Below are 17,723 nucleotides of genomic sequence, written 5' to 3'. Positions count from 1 at the left end.
GATCCCTGGTCTCCAGGATCACACCGTGGGCTGCAGGCGGCGCTAAACCGCTGCACCACCGGGGCTGCCCAAAACTATTTATTTTGAATTAATTTTTGAACTATCAAATATAGTTCAGAGTTCCTATATGCCCTTCAACCAGTACCCTATTACCATTACATAATCCTCATACATTTGTCAAAACAAAGAAATTAACAATGAACATATTACTATTAACTAAACTTGCCAACTATTTAGATTTTGCTAGTCTGCCCACTAATATCTTTTTTCTATTATTTGACTTTTTAAAAAATTAAATGTATATATAAGTTTCATAAAACATATGTCAATTAAAAACAAAATAAAGCACAAAAAAACCCCCAAAGATATTCAGTTATATACTGGAGGCTGTAGATAAACAGTCTGGATGTTGTTATAAGCGTAGCTCAGTGAAAAAAAAAAAAGATCTGCATTTTCCACAGTCAAGATACTGAATAGTTTTGGAAACTATTTAGGCAGGTAATTTTTAGTGAAAGCAAGCAGTATTTAAACATAGATAAGACTATGTGATCTTAGAAGACCTCTGCCCCCAGCCTTTCCCAATAATACTCTGCCTACCTTTAACCTCAGGACACTCTTCTTTGGAAATCAACTTCTGCTTGTGACCTAGTCAGATATCCTGTACACCAGCAACAACCTATATTAGGTAACACCTTGGGCCATGTTTTCACCATAAACTGCATGATTGATTCCAATAGGAAAGATCAGAAGTAGTCAAATCATACCAAATTAAATAAACTATGATATACTCTACAGTAGCCTCCCTTTATCTGCAGGGGATATGTTCTGAGACTACTAGTAGATGCCTGAAACCATAGATGGCACCAAACTATATATATATATGACAATGTGAGCATCAAAATCAATAATACCAACCTTGTTTGCCTTACAACAACAAAATATATATATTTTCCTATATATACATACCTATGGTAGTTTAATGTACAAATTAGGCATAGCAAGAGATTAACAATAACTAATAAAATAGAACAATTTTAACAACACACTATAATAAAAGTTATGTGAATATGGTCTCTTTCAAAATACCTTATTGTATTGCATTTATTCTTCTTGTGAGATGACAAAATTCCTCTGTGATGATGAAGTGAGATGAAAGACATAGGCACTGTGATAAAGCACTGCAGCTACTGACCTTTTGACAACTATCAGGAGGAGGACCATCTGCTTCTGGAGGGACCATGGCTAAACGTGCATGGGTTAACTGAAACCTCGGAGAGTAAAACTGTGGATGACTACTGTATACTTCTCCCTGATTTAGAAGCATATTGAAGCAATTAATTAATATCTCAGGAGTTACTCAGCCAAACAAGCAAGCAATCAAACCACAAGCATCCTACTGTGTATAATGCTGTGCTGGATGTTCAGGGGTAAGAGCCCAACCTCAGGGGCTCATAATTTTGTTAAAATCATTACCAACATATTTCTGCAGAGGGTTAAGACAGCAAGAAAGACAGTTCAGGATGTGAGATAAGGGTTAGAACAGTGGTTTCAAACTTTTTCAGCCCTCATACATAAAATAGAGCTACTCTGGTTGAAGCAGGGTAGGCCTGATGCCCCTTACACTCCAAATCTCTCTCTCCACTGTGGGTCCCCAACAGCACTTCAGAGAACCCCAGGGCTTAGAGGGAGAAATTCTGAAAACCTCTAGGCAAAGGCAAAGGCAAAGGCAAAGGCAAAGGCAAAGGCAAAGGCAAAGGCAAGACTGACCAACATGCTTTGTTGGGTTGGGGAAATGGAATGTGAAACAAATGATTAACTGATAGAAATCATTTCTTTTTTCTTCATGGCTCCCAAATCAAACAGGTCTGGAAAACAAGGTCTATTAGCTACATTAATAGTAGATTTACTTCTGAGTACAGAAGATAAGTACTTCTCTTTGAAATGTGTGAGAGATGTTCAGAGAATTCAGACATTTAGGGACATCTGGGTGGCTCAGTGGTTGAGCACCTGCCTTTGGCTCAAGGCATGATCCTGGGGTCCGAGGATTGAGTCCTGCATCGGGCTCCCTGCAGGAAGTCTGCTTCTCCCTCTGCCTATGTCTCTGCCTGTCTCTCATGAATAAATAAAATCTTAAAAAAAAAAAAAAAAAAGAATTCAGAGATTCTGAATTGGTGGTGATAGTGATTCCTGTGGGTGTCTGCACTGAGTTACAAGCAAAGAAAAAACAGGCTGTTGGAGGCCTGAGAGCATCTGGCTATGGCATCAGTAGTCTGATTCCACAAATGAAATAGAAATAGCAGCGAATGCCCAGAAATCATCTTTCTTCCTGGTTTCATGTAGCTACTCCTAGCTGAGGAGGCCACTGTTCTGAACTGATATTATGTTATTTTGGACTCCAAATGAGGCCAGCCAGCATGCTGGGAGCGTGCTGGAAGAGGCCTGAAGGGTTGTCCCAGACACACCCAGCTGCTTCCTTATCAGGACTCCCTAATATAGAATCCTCTTTCGAAGCACAGGGCTTGTTTTGCTTTCAGCTTCTCAAATTATGTTACAGAAAGGTTCAGCTCAAAGTCCATTCCCTAAAGTCAAATACAAACACTAGAGAAAAGGCCTGGTTCTGAAATAGAATGGGCTTTTTCTTAGGACCACCTGGTGTGGGTATATCTTCTTTTCCCCAAGTCTATCTCCTCCCTTATGGACTGGAAATATGCAGACACTTTTAATGTAATAAAAATCACTGGCACAATGTCCAGAGGTGGAACCTCTGGTAGGCACCAAGCCTTTTCCTTCCCAGGTTCAGCTGTGTGTGAAGCTCCCAAGGCTCCAATTCAATGAATGGAGACTGCAGCACTGGGAATTACAACCAGGAAAAGAATAAACTAGAAGCCACTGGCCCACACTGAGCTGTAAAGGGTTCCTCCTTTCCTTTATTCCATCAAAATCTGGTAATAATAAACCTAGCTTTGTCCCAGGGTCTCTCTTTGCTCAAAAGAGGTAATACCTAGAAAAAAAATTCTTCTACTCATCCAGCCAGCAAGTGTATAACATTCTCCAGTAGGTCAACTATTTGACTCCTTCCTTAGTTCAACTCATAGCACCTATTTGGCAGAAGGTTCAATCACATGACCTCTTAAGGATCCCTTTCAGCTCTAATTACAAACAAAGCCAAATTAAAACCTTGGGCCCAAGGAAAGGTTCCTATGCAGGGTGCTAATTAATGTCCTTCAGTTCACCCTCTTGCCTTACAACAAAAATACACAGACACAGACACACACACACACACACACACACACACCCCTACCTCCAAGTGCCTGCCTGCCTTCTCACTCCTACAGTTAGAAGTCTCTAGAGATTGAGGATTTCCTATAAAACTTACCTATCTGTTTTGAGGATGTGGGTTAGGGAGAGAGAGAAAGACTACAGAGAATTAGGAAAGATTTAGTTCCTACCTTGACAGACCAGGTTCTTCAGCTGCGGGGATGAGGATGAAGATAGGGAGATTAAACCTTCCAATGCTGGCTGTAGGTGAGCAGCAAGGGAGGAGCAAACCACCAAAACCAGAGACAGTGTGTCAGAGATGGACCATCAAAGGCCCAGCTCGGGGTGCTCTGCTAAGAGGACAGCTCTCAAGTGTGTATTTGCAGGAACAAGTTCAATGGGACAAAAAAGGCCCAATGTTTCTTCTTTGGCTGTTCCTTTTGGATCCTAAGCTCCAGGAAGCAAAGTCAGAGTGTTCTCTGCTCCCCCTCCCCCAAGGCAGTGGACTGAGGCACGCAGGCTGGTAAACTGCCGTCCTATCAGTCTATCAAAAGCTGTATATAAAAGGCCACAAGTGCACAGTGGACTATGAGAAGAATCTAGATTGAATTACACAAGCCAGTTGTGGAGACAGGGTGGGGGAGATAAGAGAAAGAAGAAAAAGAAGTCTAAAAAACAAACAAACAAAAAACAAAACAAAACAAAACAAAAAAAACAAAAAAGAAGTCTAGCTACTCTTCAAGGAAATATTACCATCCAAGAACACTCCTCCCTCAGCATGACTGCTAGAAGCCATTAAAGCCTTGCTCCCTTAGGGAACTAGGTTCCAGTCTGGCCTTTTTCTTAGTAGAGGGGTCCTAGTCCCTGAGAATTCTCTGTCAGAGTCAAAGACTTTTCCCAAAGGTGAGTTATCTTCTGATAGACTTTAGAAAATAGTCTCTGAGTCCAGCTCACCATGCTTGGTGAAGAGCACTGGGACTGCCTCACTAGCAGGTGGCAGCAAAGACCATTTCTGTGTATCAGATACTATATTTGCTTTAGTTATAAGACTAAAAGGAGAGTAACTGATGTATACTTAAACAAATCTTAAAAGCAGGTTGGCTAGGAGCTGGCCTGAATCCTGAGTATTCAGGAGCATAGGTTCTGAATGATTCAGAGCATGGATTTTGATGTTGACAGGGCTGGATTCAAGTGTGACATACTACTTGCTAGCTATGGACTTTGAGAAGTTACTCAACTTCACTAGACTTCTGCTTCCTCATGTGTAGAGCTGTTATATCTTCCTTCAAAGGCTTGAGGTAGGGGGATCCCTGGGTGGCGCAGTGGTTTGGCGCCTGCCTTTGGCCCAGGGCGCGATCCTGGAGACCCGGGATCGAGTCCCACGTCGGGCTCCCAGTGCATGAAGCCTGCTTCTCCCTCTGCCTGTGTCTCTGCCTCTCTCTCTCTCTCTCTCTCTCTGTGTGTGACTATCATAAATAAAAAAAAAATAAAAAATAAAAACAAAGGCTTGAGGTAGAATTAAATAAGATATTGCATGCAAAGTGCCCTACACAAGGTAAGCACTCAGTCAGTCATGGTCACTATTATTATACTTTTGGCAGATGATCATTGGAATCCTTTCCTCTCTTCTTTCTCAATTTCCCAGAAAACCTACAGACTCCAGATCCAGGGAACTGGTAGGCAAAACCTCTTAAAAAGATCCAAAGGAAATGGAAAGAGCTATGTTTAATTTCTCCTTCCCCTGCACTAGGACTCAATCAGTCAGCCTGTGCCGATTTCATTCTGGCAGGACTGGCAGGCTGGCTGTAAAGCCTAAAACTCTCCTAAACCAAAGATACTAATCCATCTCTAGTATTACCTGTTGTGGGGCATGCTCCCAGACTGATGGTGCTTCTCCAGGGGCCCCAGATCAGATCCCAGTAGATGTAGCAAGGAAACAGTCTGATCCCAAGCTGGCAGGATAGGTCTGTCCAGGCTGTTGTCTGCCCATCACAGCTGCCTATGAGGCCTATGGGTTAATAATAGCAACTCTGATGCCAACGGATTAAGACAGCACTGTAGGAGGTGTTTATTTTTACACTCTGGCGTCAGTATCAAGTTCTACTGGTTACTGCTCAAATCTAGGACAGCTTCCTGCTATAAGAGTGGCCTCAGGCTTCTTCTCTAGGATGCTAAGTTGGATTCTGAGGGAAGTGAGCCTTGTTGAAAAACAGTTCAGAATTCACAGAGACAAGGAAGGGAAAAGGAAACAAACAGAGCTGTCACACGTCCAGCTGTCTGGTCCAAAATTTCTGGGAGCAGGAAGACTTCAACTGAGAACTGCTCTTTCTAGCAAGAGTCATACAGGCCCTGCACAAAAGACTTAATACACTGTTTTGGAAGGGTGTACACATATATACGTGATATAAACTAGCTGCACTGAAATGATCTGAATAAAGTCAAGAAAAGACTGTCACTTGGGGCACCTGGGTAGCTCAGTTGGTTAAACATCTGTTTTCAGCTCAGGTCACGATCCTGGGGTCCTGGAATTGAGCCCCACATCAGACTTCCTGCTCAGCAGGGAACCTGCTTGTCCCTCTCCCTCTGCCTCTCCCCCTGTTTGTGCTCGCACTCTCTCTGTTTGTCAAATAAAATCTAAAAAAAAAAAAAAAAAAAAAAAAAAGACTGTTACTCAACTAACCAGAAGCTCAGCCTTATCAGTCACAAGTCCCAGATAAGTGCTGATATCTGAAACAATAATTGGTTAGGCTGATCCTTAATTGGTTTGCATAGAGTTTTTAGCAGGCAGATCAAATCCCTTGAAAATTTATTTTGCCAGAGCTCTTCCTAAACATGACACAACAGGAGAGAAACACCAAGAAACCAGCCCTCACCTTTCTGACCTGGAGCCAGTACCCAGAAAATCTTTCCTGAAAGCATTTTTATCCCTCAAGGCCTATAGATTGGGGTCTGTCTTAGGGACCTTGCACTTTGACTACAGTCTCTGGAACTCTGTGGATATCCCACTAGTCTCTCTGAAAGGCAGCTTCTAGGGATCCCTGGGTGGCGCAGCGGTTTAGCGCCTGCCTTTGGCCCAGGGTGCGATCCTGGAGACCCACGTTGGGCTCCCGGTGCATGGAGCCTGCTTCTCCCTCTGCCTATGTCTCTGCCTCTCTCTCTCTCTCTCTGTGACTATCATAAATAAATTTTAAAAAAAAGTTAAAAAAAAAAAAAAAGAAAGGCAGCTTCTAATTCAGATTTCATCTTGCCCTATTAGGCAGATAGGGATGTGAGAAGTCTGACAGCTGGATAGCCAATGTAAATAACCTACTAAGGGGCCATGTGCACAGCAGACTGCTGTGGAATGATAAAAATGTACCACACACCAGGTAGGAATGCTGAAGTACAAAGAAAGCAGCCAAGCAGCCAAATGCACAGTAACAGTGACTCCATCATCTTCCTGCCTGTGGCTGACTCATAACCATCATCAGTGACACAACATATCATTACCTTCGGCATCCAGGGTGCTGGCAAGAAGGTAGGCTGGTGAGCCACTCATTCAATACATTTTTTTTTCCCTTTTATTCAAGGCTTATCTACCTGGTCATCAGAACAACAATGCAGTCTCAGAAACAACCAGATTTGATCACTAGAGACATGGGATTTGAGCTCAGCTTTATCTGGAAGCTACTCATGCCCAGGATAGTGGCAAGATGCCCAAGGACAGGAACACTGCTTTCATTCTTGGTTTTTCTCAGACCTGCTGGGTCATCTCAGGGCAGAGTACCTATCCTCTCAAAGGTAAAGGGGCTCATTGTATCCATCTTCTGGCAGTTGTGGCAAGGCAAAATATCTAAGAAATTAAAATAATAAGTAGAGGGATGCCTGAGTGGCTCAGTGGTTGAGAATCTGCCTTTGGCTCAGGGTGTGATCCCAAGGTTCTGGGATCGAGTTCCGCATCGGGCTCCCCGCAGGGAGCCTGCTTCTCCCTCTGCCTATGTCTCTGCCTCTCTTTCTGTGTCTCTCATGAATGAATAAATAAAATCTTTAAAAAAAAATAAGTAGCAACAGGGGCACCTGGGCGGCTTAGTTGGTTAAGCATCTGCTTTTGGCTCAGGTCATGACCCCATGGTCCTGAGTTTGAGACCCACATCACGCTCCCTGCTCCTGTGGGTAGCCTGCTTCTTCCTCTCCTGCCTGCTGCTCCCCTTGCTTGTGTACGCTCTCTTTCTTTCTTTCAAATAAATAAACACATGACCCCCCCCCTTTTTTTTTAGATTTTATGTATTTATTCATGAGAGACAGAGAGAAAGAGAGGCAAACATAGGCAGAGGGAGAAGCAGACTCCCTGCAGGAAGCCCAATGCAGGTCTTGATCCCAGGACCCCAGGATCAAGACCTGAGCTAAAGGCAAATGCTCAACCGCTGAGCCACCCAGGCACCCCAGTAAATAAAAGCTAAAAAAAAAAAAAAGTAGTAGCAAATGTAAATGCTGTAAATTCTCTGAACCAAAGTATTCTAGAAATATAATTGTCATTCATGCATATAGGTGTGGAGCCCTGGCTTTTCAGGTCATGGTGGCCATGCTGGAAAGTGTAGTTTCTTTCCTTCAGGCCTATAACCCCTACTTCCGGTTTGAAGTACAGTTGAAATAGTTAGGAATCTGCTTACCTAGACAGAAGGTATTAATTTCCACTAATGTGTAACGGAGAAAGTAAAAACATGCAAGCAGAAAGAAACACCTAGACTCATCCACTTGCTCTATCTACAAATCTAATTCTCCCAATGCCCAAGCCCAGGATACTGATCTGAGGCTTGTATCCCAGTGATACAGCATTTAGCATCAGTACTTAGCAACTGGACTTAGCCTAAGGCCTGAGAAAGCAACATTAATGAAAGGATGAGTTCCACTGCTCAGTTAGAACAAAGGCAACACTATATTCCAAACCCAACACAAGCCTTCCCTCTTTCTAGCCTAGCAATCTCTGACTATGGGGTTAGTTTGCCAGGTCTCCAGAACTCATGAACAGGAGAACTAGAAATCTGTTCTTCAATGATGCTGACACCTCTTGTTCTGCAAGTGTCTATGCTGGGATTCAAAACAAATGTTCTGACATCCTGCAGCCTCTGGTGAGACCCACCCTCTGTGTAGCAAACTCTATGTGTAGATATGTAAAGGGCCAAAGAGGAAATATTCAGGCTTTCATGGGCCACGTGTGTGTGTTTTGTTTTGTTTCACAGTTCTTTAAAAACGTAAAAACTATTTTCAGTTTGTGGGCCATAATATGCTGCCTCTAGACCTTAAAGGCCTATCTATTCAAGGTCTGGATCTCCAAATTCTGATCTGCTGAGCCTGCCCAGAGATCCTCTTTCCACTTCCTGCAGGGCTGATGTGTGTATTTCAGAGGCACTCCCCTCTAAGGAGCCACTGAGGAATGTGAAGGAAGAATTCTAAGGTTATTTGCATTGGAGCTAACAGACAGGCTAATTCCTTTTTTTAAAAAAAGCACCTAAAAAACATTTGTGGAATTTAGCGTGTTGCATTAGCATTCTGGAGTGCAGACAGAGCCATAAACAGTCTCATCTTTCTATTTCTGCCTAATAATACTATACCATGCCTCTGCAAGGCCTGTTTTTGTTTTTGTTTTCTTGCTCCGAGGTCCCAACCCACACTTGAATTGGCTGAGGTCCCAAGTCCTCCTCTCTTCCCCATCCCTTCCATTTCTGTATGTGGTATGGTTGTGGATAGCAAGGAAACTATCAACAGTCAGAAGGGTGTAGACATGGTAAATATGGATGAGAGGTGGTGGAGGGGGGGTAGGGGAGATGAACTCATTTTTGATCAAAAACTTAGGGATGACTGTGAATTTAGCCTCTATCACAGCTACAGGTTTTATAAACTGGTTCAAAATGCTACAGAAGCAACCTAAGGACAGTGTGCACAGGGTCAGGAATAGTTGGGAGTTATGCCTCCCCACATAAAATGGATTAGAAAGAAGTAAAAGACTTACAACTAAAGATTTTAGTATTAGTAGCTATTATTTTTTCCTTCTACGGATTTTATTTACTTATTCGAGAGACAGAGAGAGAGCAAGAGAGAGCAGGATCAGGGAGCCTGAGACCATGACCTGAGCTGAAGGCAGACATTTACCTGACTGAGCCACCCAGGCACCCCAACAAAGTAGCTATCATTTCCCCTATTCTGCAGCTGAGGAAACCAAGGCTCTGGCAGACATAACTTTATCCAATGCCACTGAGCTAGAAAGTAGGGGAGTTGGGCTTGGAATTCTTGTCAGACTCGCTCCAAAGCCCTTGCTTTTTCTACTGTAATACACTCCTAATATCCTTGGTGGAGAAGAACAATAAGCAAATGTCTTCATCTGAGTCCTGTTTAGTTTTTTGTTCTAAATAGCAGCAATCTGTTGGTCTGCTCTTTTCTTTTTCTTAAAATATTTATTGATTTAAGTAATCTCTATACCTGATGTGGGGCTTGAACTCACAACCCCGAGACCAAGAGTCTCATGCTCCTCCAACTAGGCCAGTGAGGTGTCCTGGTTGGTTCTTTTCTATAGTCTGAATACTAATGAATGACAAGGTGCTTAAAATCACAAGCATGACGATTTTGTGTGACAGTGATTCAGGTCAAATCAATATAGGTATATTCACACGTAAACTGGGGCCTTATCTGAACTAACACTTGTTTCTTCTTTGACAACAATAAATAGGATTTTACCATGTAAATCTTTGCCTAATTGCCAAATAAGTCTCTTTTCAATAGTGGTATATCTTTGTGTAATCAATGTTATCTTGTAATCAATTTGGCCGAATTGTAGTTCCCCACCTTCCGAAGCCCCAGATTGTTAGTTGCCAGTCAAACATCTATTCTCCCTTTCTCTTTCGAATTAACAGAATCCTGATATTCAGCTGGGTATAATGTTTTCCAACTGAAAATTCTTCTTCTTTTAGATAGGAGTGACTATTTGACTAAGTTATGGTCAAAGTGTTGTGAGAATTCTGGGTAATCTCTTTATGATGAACAAAGTATATCCTTCTTGCCTTCCTCCATCCTGATATCAGGAAGGTAGGTATGATGGCTAGAACTATAGTAGCCATCTTGAACCACAAAGATGGCCTAGGTATATTAGAGCAAAAAAATCAGAAGGAGCCTGAGTCTCTCATTTAGACTACAGAGCTGCATACCAGCCTAGGACTGTCTACCTCTGCATTTTTGTTGTTTTTGTTGAAAAATAAACTCTGATATTATTTAAGTCCTTAGTTTTGGGTTTCTGTTACTCCTGTCTACTTCCACTTTATATATTCTACATCCCAATAACCACTAAGTCTCTATCCACCCATCTCCACCCCCAATGCTACTACCCAAGACTAAGCTATACTTACCAGTTGTCTGAACTCCTACATCAACCTCTAACCTGATCTCCTTTCCCAGCACCATCCTTTGAAAATGAAGACTATTTGTATCATCTTTTTGCTTAAAAATATTCAAAGATTTTCCAAAAAATTCAAACTCTGTAGTCTGACCTTCATAATTTACCTCTCTGGTCTCATCTTTTGCCATTCCTACCTTGCCCTGTAGTTATATCTAAATTTACCTCTTTATTGATTGGAACATGGCCCCTCAATTTGGCCAACTCTTATTCATCCTTCAGGTTTTCAGTTGAAACATTACACGTTCAATGGCTTTTCCTAGACCACATTATGTGCCCTGGTTACACGCTCCCAAAGCACCTTGAGCTTCTCTGTACTGTGTTTTAGAATTGTTTATTTAGCTTGTAATGCTAGACAGGCAAGCTCCATAGGACAGGAACCTTGTCTATCATTATCTACTATTTTTTTTAATTTTTATATTTATTTATTCATGAGCGATAGAGAGAGAGGGAGAGACACAGGCAGAGGGAGAAGCAGGCTCCATGCAGGGAGCCCGATGTGGGACTCGATCCCTGGTCTCCAGGATCACACCCTGAGCTGCAGGCGGCGCTAAACTGCTGTGCCACTGGGGCTGCCCTCATTATTCACTATTATATTTCCCAAAACTATTATATCCCCAGACAGAGTCTGGCATACATAAACATTTTTGAATGAATGAAATTTTCAAGAGGGCAGCTAAGCAACATGTATCAGAATTTGAAATAAGTATTCTCCTCAGTCTACTTCTAGAAAATAAATTTAAAAGAAATAACATGATAAAAGTACATTAGGATATATACATAAGGATGATTGCTGATGCACCATTTATAGAAGCAAAAATTTAAAAAATTATTCTAAGTGCTCTGTCATTAGTGTATTGATTAGATAAATTATGAGGTAGCCATAATGAAATATTCTACAACACATAAAAAAAATATTGTTTTAGAACAGTTGTTGAGAAGAAACTATGTCCATAATACAGGGTTTTTTTCAGGATTAAAAACATTTTATTTAAATTCAATTTAATTAACATATAATGTATTATTAGTTTCAGGGGTAGAATTTAGTGATTCATCAGTTGCATATAACACCCAGTGCTCATCACATCAAGTGCCCTCCTTAATGCCCATTACCCAGTTACCTCATCCCCTCACCCACCTCCCCTCCAGTGACCCTCAGTTTGTTTCTAATTGTTAAGAGTCTCTTATGGTTTTATTTATCGTCTTATTTTGTTTTTCCTTCCCTTCCCCTATGTTCCATGATATAGTTTTTAAAATTAATTATATCATGATATAGTTTTTTAATAAAGTAACTTATAAGGTACAATTCATGGTGTGATCCCATTTTTATTTTTATTTTTTTATTTCTTATTTTTTCCCATTTTTATTTTTTAAAAATGTATACACATTTAGTTCTTTTTCTTTATCTGTATTTTGAGTTTTCTGGCAGTAAATGGGCTGATGATTCTTTTAGGCCAATTAGGATCCTTTTAGGCTGGAGGGTCTGCGCCTCATGGACCATATCATCATAGGAGACATGAGGGACCACCCATTTATAGCCAAAAGAGGACAGACACCTGTACTGAGGCAACAAGTATTTATTAAGTGCCTAACATCTATTTCAGAGAAGAAGAAACTCTAGGCATGTTCTAGGGCAAATTATAATTTGTTGAGAAAGCTATTCGTTATTTTAGAAGATCTAAGTTATATTCAAAGTTCTAAAATGCCTTACGTTAGCTTGAGAAAATTATGGAAATAAAAACAATTAATTAAGGTGAGAATGTTCTTAAAACTTGTGCCTGCCCCTTTCATGAATAATTTGGTAAAGTAACTGGTCACATCTTTGAAGAGGGGACATTTTCTTGTATTTTTGTTTATCTTGAATTAGCTAGTTCACAGGTAGACATAAACTTGATGGTTATCTTTACAAGAGTTAAGAACACAAGAATTACATGAAGTACAAAGAACTATAAAGCAAAGAAGTATAGGGACACTTGGGTGGCTCAGTCACTTAAGTGTTTTGCTTTCGGCTCAGGCCATGATTTTGGGGTCCTAGGATTGAGCCCAGCATGGGGCTCCTTGCTTAGTGGGGAGTCTGCCCCTCCCTCTGCTCCTGCTCTCTCTCACATGCTCTCTCTCAAATAAATAAATAAAAATCTTAATAAAAAAAAAGCAAAGAAGTACATTATAATTAGTATATACATTTCCTCTCTTCTTGGCTGCAGGTTAAGGATAGAGTCTTGCTCATCTCAGTAGTCACTTAACCTAGTATAGAACCTGCCATGTAGCTCAACATGTTCACTGAATTGAACTAAGGAGGAACTGAATCTTCACCAAATTAAACTGGAAAAAAACTTTTTTCTCCAGAGCAGAATTTGGTTTATGACCGTGGTAGACATATTTACACACTAGTTCTACTCCTTTTTGGGGTGTGGGGTGCTGGGAGGACCAAGTGAGTGCAGTGGCTGGGTTCTGGAAGTGCAGGGTGAGTATGCCTAGGTATAATTCCTCTCCCAGAGCCTCCCTCACACACAGCTCTGAACTCCCTCTACTGCTAGCGAGAGCTGAAGCTACAGAACTAGTACAGCATGTTCCAGCCAGAATGACAGACCACACCTCCTCCTCTTTCTTCATCTCCCCCCTTTTAACCTCACCCGTTGGTCTTCAATTCCGTTCTATGAGCTGCCTCCAGTGGGGCTGCTGAGCATCTAGGAAAGAATGCAGGATGTATCTCTAAGAGTCCAGCGCTAGCTGAGGAACAGTTTGTTTTTTTCCTAAAAATGGTCAGTCTATAAAGTTATGTAAGACCCAGCTCTCTGCTGGGAGCTTTTCCAACTCCAGCTGGAGAGATTCCTCAAGCTATTTAGAGTTTCAGGAAAAGAGCTTGGAATTTCCTGACTGGCCAACCTATACTGGAGATATCTCTGGGCAGAGATGGGGAGGTTCCAGCAAAGAAAGCAGGAACTGAACTCCATCCATTGTCCCTGAGTTGTGGACCCACTGAGTTCTCCTGGAAACAGCCTGATCTACCCGCTGTTAAAATTTCAGAACAAGGACAAGCCCCATTGCCAAAACCAGAGCCCAAACAGAATCAAGTCTTTGGGGCTCACTCAAAAGAGGCCAGGTCTGGGAAATCTAATAGCTTGACCTAGAAGCATACCAGCAGGGCTTTGGAAGGGCTTCTTTCTCCATACTTTAGGCAGATGTATAGAGGAATTTGCCTGTGGCCTGAAGAACCTCAGATGCCAAAGTCTTGCACAAGGACTAGATGAATCAGTCAATAAACTGACTGAATACTATGAAGTGCCAGATACTGTATTATGCCATCAGAACAGACCTGGTGCTTTCCTTCATGGAGCTTATAGTTCACCCGGGGAGACTAAACAAATAATAACTATGACCAAATGATCTATGAAGTAGGCCTTTGGAATATGCTACATTCAAGGGAAAGACAGCTAATCCATAAAAGCAAGCTCTGTCCAGGGAGGCCAGTTAACATATTTGTTAATGAGAGATCAGTTTACACTGATTTGGCAACTGAAATGATCTGTATTTGAACTGAAAACTCTAGTCCTTGAAGGAGTCACTAGACTCTATCAATACTCTGCTCCCAGTTGAACTCTACTTTTATGGCCATTCATTTCGCTAGAGTTCAGTCCCTGCTTACTTCATATTGTTTATGGAAATCACTTCAGCTAGAAAATTACCGTCCATTACAGTGAAGAAACAGAGCCCTGGTTTGCTCTTCCTAGCTATAGACCATTCATTTTTTTTTTTTTCTTTCTGGTCAACAGAGAGAGTTATGAAAAGGTTGGTATGTAATTCTGCTCTTAAGAACTAATTCTGCAGCATGGGGCAAGTTATTTTTTTTAAAGATTTTATTTATTTATTTACTCATGAGAAACACACAGAGAGAGGCAGAGATATAGGCAGAGGGAGAAGCAGGATCCCTGAAGGGAGCCGGATGTGGGACTTGATCCCAGGACCATGGGATCACAACCTGAGCCAAAGGCAGACCCTCAACCTGAGCCACCCAGGTGCCCCAAGGCAAGTTATTTGATTCTCCTCAGCCTGACTTTCTTCACTTATAAAATGGGGATAATAATACCTCTCTTATGGGGTGGTGGTGGGAGTTAGAAGTACAGAAAACTTCTGGTACAGTGACTGGTATTTAGTGAGGGCTTGGTAAATGGCAAATATAATAAACGTGAGTCAAGAATCTCTTCTTGAACCCAATCCCTCCTATTACCTTTTCGAGACTGTACTACTATTCAATTTACTAATTTACAACAGGGAATCTTGTCACCATCATACCTGTGTTTTCTTTTCAATAGGCGTAACATCTCAAATTCCTTTAACCTTTCTTCATGGCTCTGTTCTTTATCCCCTAAGTTGTAAAGTGGCTCTGTCCCAGGAAACATCCCAAAGGAATACAAAGAAAGAACGTTAGAGTAAGTTTGCAACTTATCTGTGAATCAAGAATTTCCTAACCAGTGAACACAGTGAATTCAGGCCCTGGACTACCGGAATCGCTCAGTGTCAGCAGAACATAGTGAAAGTGAGTCCTCCACATAAACTCATGGACTGACAACAGTCTCCTAAAAAGATTTAATTATTTCCAGACATGTACCATCCCCAAGGGTGACTCTCCCCAAGCCCTATAGCTTCTGTGGTAGAAAAGTCTTTCTAGTCTATCCTCTCTTTCAATTCCTATAATTATTACTTTAATTCTAGGCTCTCCTTCTACATCATTTTCAAGGGTTATATTCAATCTCTGGGCAAAGATCCCTATGGGTCAGGAATTGAGACTATTGCTAGGAATACAATGGTGAACAAAAGGGATTTTATCCCTGTCCTCACTGAGCTTACAAACTACTGAAGGAAAACAGACAATCACACAAATAAAAATATAATTACTAAGTGTGATAAATGTCATGAAAAGTAGTATAGGGTATTAGGAGGACTTGCTTAAGACTAATTAAAGCACTGGTTAAGAAGTCAGGGAAGGCCTTTCTGATAAAACGTCTAAGTTGATCCATGAAAGGTGAGTTAAAAGGAAGTTAAACAGGTTAAGCGTGGGGGAAAAACATTCTAGGCAGAGAGAATGACATGTGGGAAAGGCTGGAGGAAGAAAATGGTTAGTACTTGGGAATATCTTGGGAAAAGTGAAAGGAAGCCACTGTGGCTGCAAGTGTTCATCATATTTGACAACCTGGATTTCACTGGTGATCTTGATATAAATCATTTCAGGGGAGTGGTGGGAAATGAAGTTAGACAGAAGATGGTTCAAAAGTGAATGTAGGGGTGATTGGGTAACTCAGTGGGTTAAATATCTGACTCTTGATTTTGGCTCAGGTCATGATCTCAGGGTTGTGAGATCAAGCCCTACGTTAGGCTATGCGCTAGGCATGGAACCTACTTAAGATTCTCTCTCTCTTCCTTCCCTCCTCCTCCAGCCCTGCACATCTCTCTTTTTCTCAATAAATGAATGAATGAATGAATGAAAAAAAATTGAGTAGCGGAGACAGCACAGATGGCCAAGGAAGGTTAGCTGTTAAAGAGAGTAGAGAAGTAAAAAGTAGAGAGTAGGGAAATGGGACAGTACCACGAGGGTGATGTGGGGTCAAAGGATTTTTTAAAAATTAATATTTATTTTATCTAATTGATAGATGGATATGGTTACAAAGTTAAAGACTATTTCACACTTATAATGAAAAATAACAATCCTCTGCTCTACCTTTCTCACCTGTGTCATTCTCCAGAGACCACTACTTTCAAATCTTTTAGCTGTCTCAGCTGGCATTTATGTCCATGTTTATAAATAATATGCTTATTTAGCTATTTCTTGGTTTTAAACATTTTCTTTTGACTCCTAATATAAAAGATAAATACTCAGCAATTTCACACCCACCTTCTTCACAATTTCTGGTTAAACTATAACATCTGCTTACTGTGACTTGGTAGTCAGTGGACCTCACTATTATTATATAATTTATAGTTTTTATTTTTTAAAAAACTTTATTTATTTATACATGAGAGACACACAGAGAGAGGCAGAGATATAGGCAGAGAGAGAAGCAGGCTCCATGCAGGGAGACTGATGTGGGACTCGATCCTGGGACTCTCGGGATCATGCCCTGGGCAGAAGGCAGATGCTCAATCACCGAGTCACCTATGCATCCCCTAATTTATAGTTTTTAATACTTGAGACTCTTTTGGTTTAGTTTGGTACACATTTGTCCCTAATTCTTCCCAAATTGTATAGCAGAATAGTAAAAATCCCTCTCAATATAATTTTCCAAATGGTCAAATACAGGTTTTTTGGCTTTTTCCCTGAAAGATCCTCCTGGAACTTTCTGTTCTCCTGATGCATTCTGAATGGACTCCTTTCTGCACTTATGACACTACTATCATGCTGGGCTTCTCTTTATCATCATCCTAGGAATTTCCTTTGCCTTTCTCTTATGCTAGTTGCTCTAGGTTCTAGAACCCACAGTTTTTTTTTTTTTCTTTCTTCTTTACTCTCCCCTTTTTGCTGGAGCATATCCTTTAGTAGTAGTCTCCTAAGAAATAATACACAGAAGGAACATTTTTTAAATGAATGTCTGAAAATATATAGCTTAAACTTTCACAGATGATAATTTGGTTGTGCATAAAATCCTAGGCTAGAAATTCTTCTGGGGCACCTGGATGGTTCAGTCAGTTAAGTGTCTGACTCTTCGTTTCAGCTCAGGTCTTGATCTCAGGGTCATGAGTTCAAGCTCCATGTTGGGCATGGAGCCTAATTTAAAAGAGAGAGAGAGAGAAGGGATCCCTGGGTGGTGCAGCGGTTTGGCGCTTGCCTTTGGCCCAGGGCGCGATCCTGGAGACCTGGGATTGAATCCCATGTCGGGCTCCTGGTGCACGGAGCCTGCTTCTGTCTCTGCCTCTGTGTGTGTGTGTGTGTGTGTGTGTGTGTGACTATCATAAATAAATAAAAATTAAAAAAAATAAGAGAGAGGGAAATCAATTCTTTTTTCATTTTTATTTTTTAAGATTTTATTTATTCATGAGAGACACACAG

The 17,723-nt window shown here is 41.2% G+C and overlaps 1 protein-coding gene across 1 annotated transcript in view; it reads right to left on the bottom strand.

The window, feature by feature from the left end:
- RUSC2 (RUN and SH3 domain containing 2) overlaps positions 1 to 17,723 on the bottom strand; it is a 70,327-nt gene that overhangs the window by 36,951 nt on the left and 15,653 nt on the right. The window contains 2 exon segments of the mRNA XM_035697175.2: positions 13,315 to 13,368; positions 14,975 to 15,065. The gene's annotated coding sequence lies outside the window, so the exon portion shown is untranslated.

The sequence above is a fragment of the Canis lupus genome, chromosome 11 (genome assembly GCF_003254725.2).
Source record: "Canis lupus dingo isolate Sandy chromosome 11, ASM325472v2, whole genome shotgun sequence".
Taxonomy (NCBI): domain Eukaryota; kingdom Metazoa; phylum Chordata; class Mammalia; order Carnivora; family Canidae; genus Canis; species Canis lupus.
The sequence above is the reverse complement of the archived record's forward strand: the minus strand, read 5'-3'. Positions and strand labels throughout refer to the sequence as shown.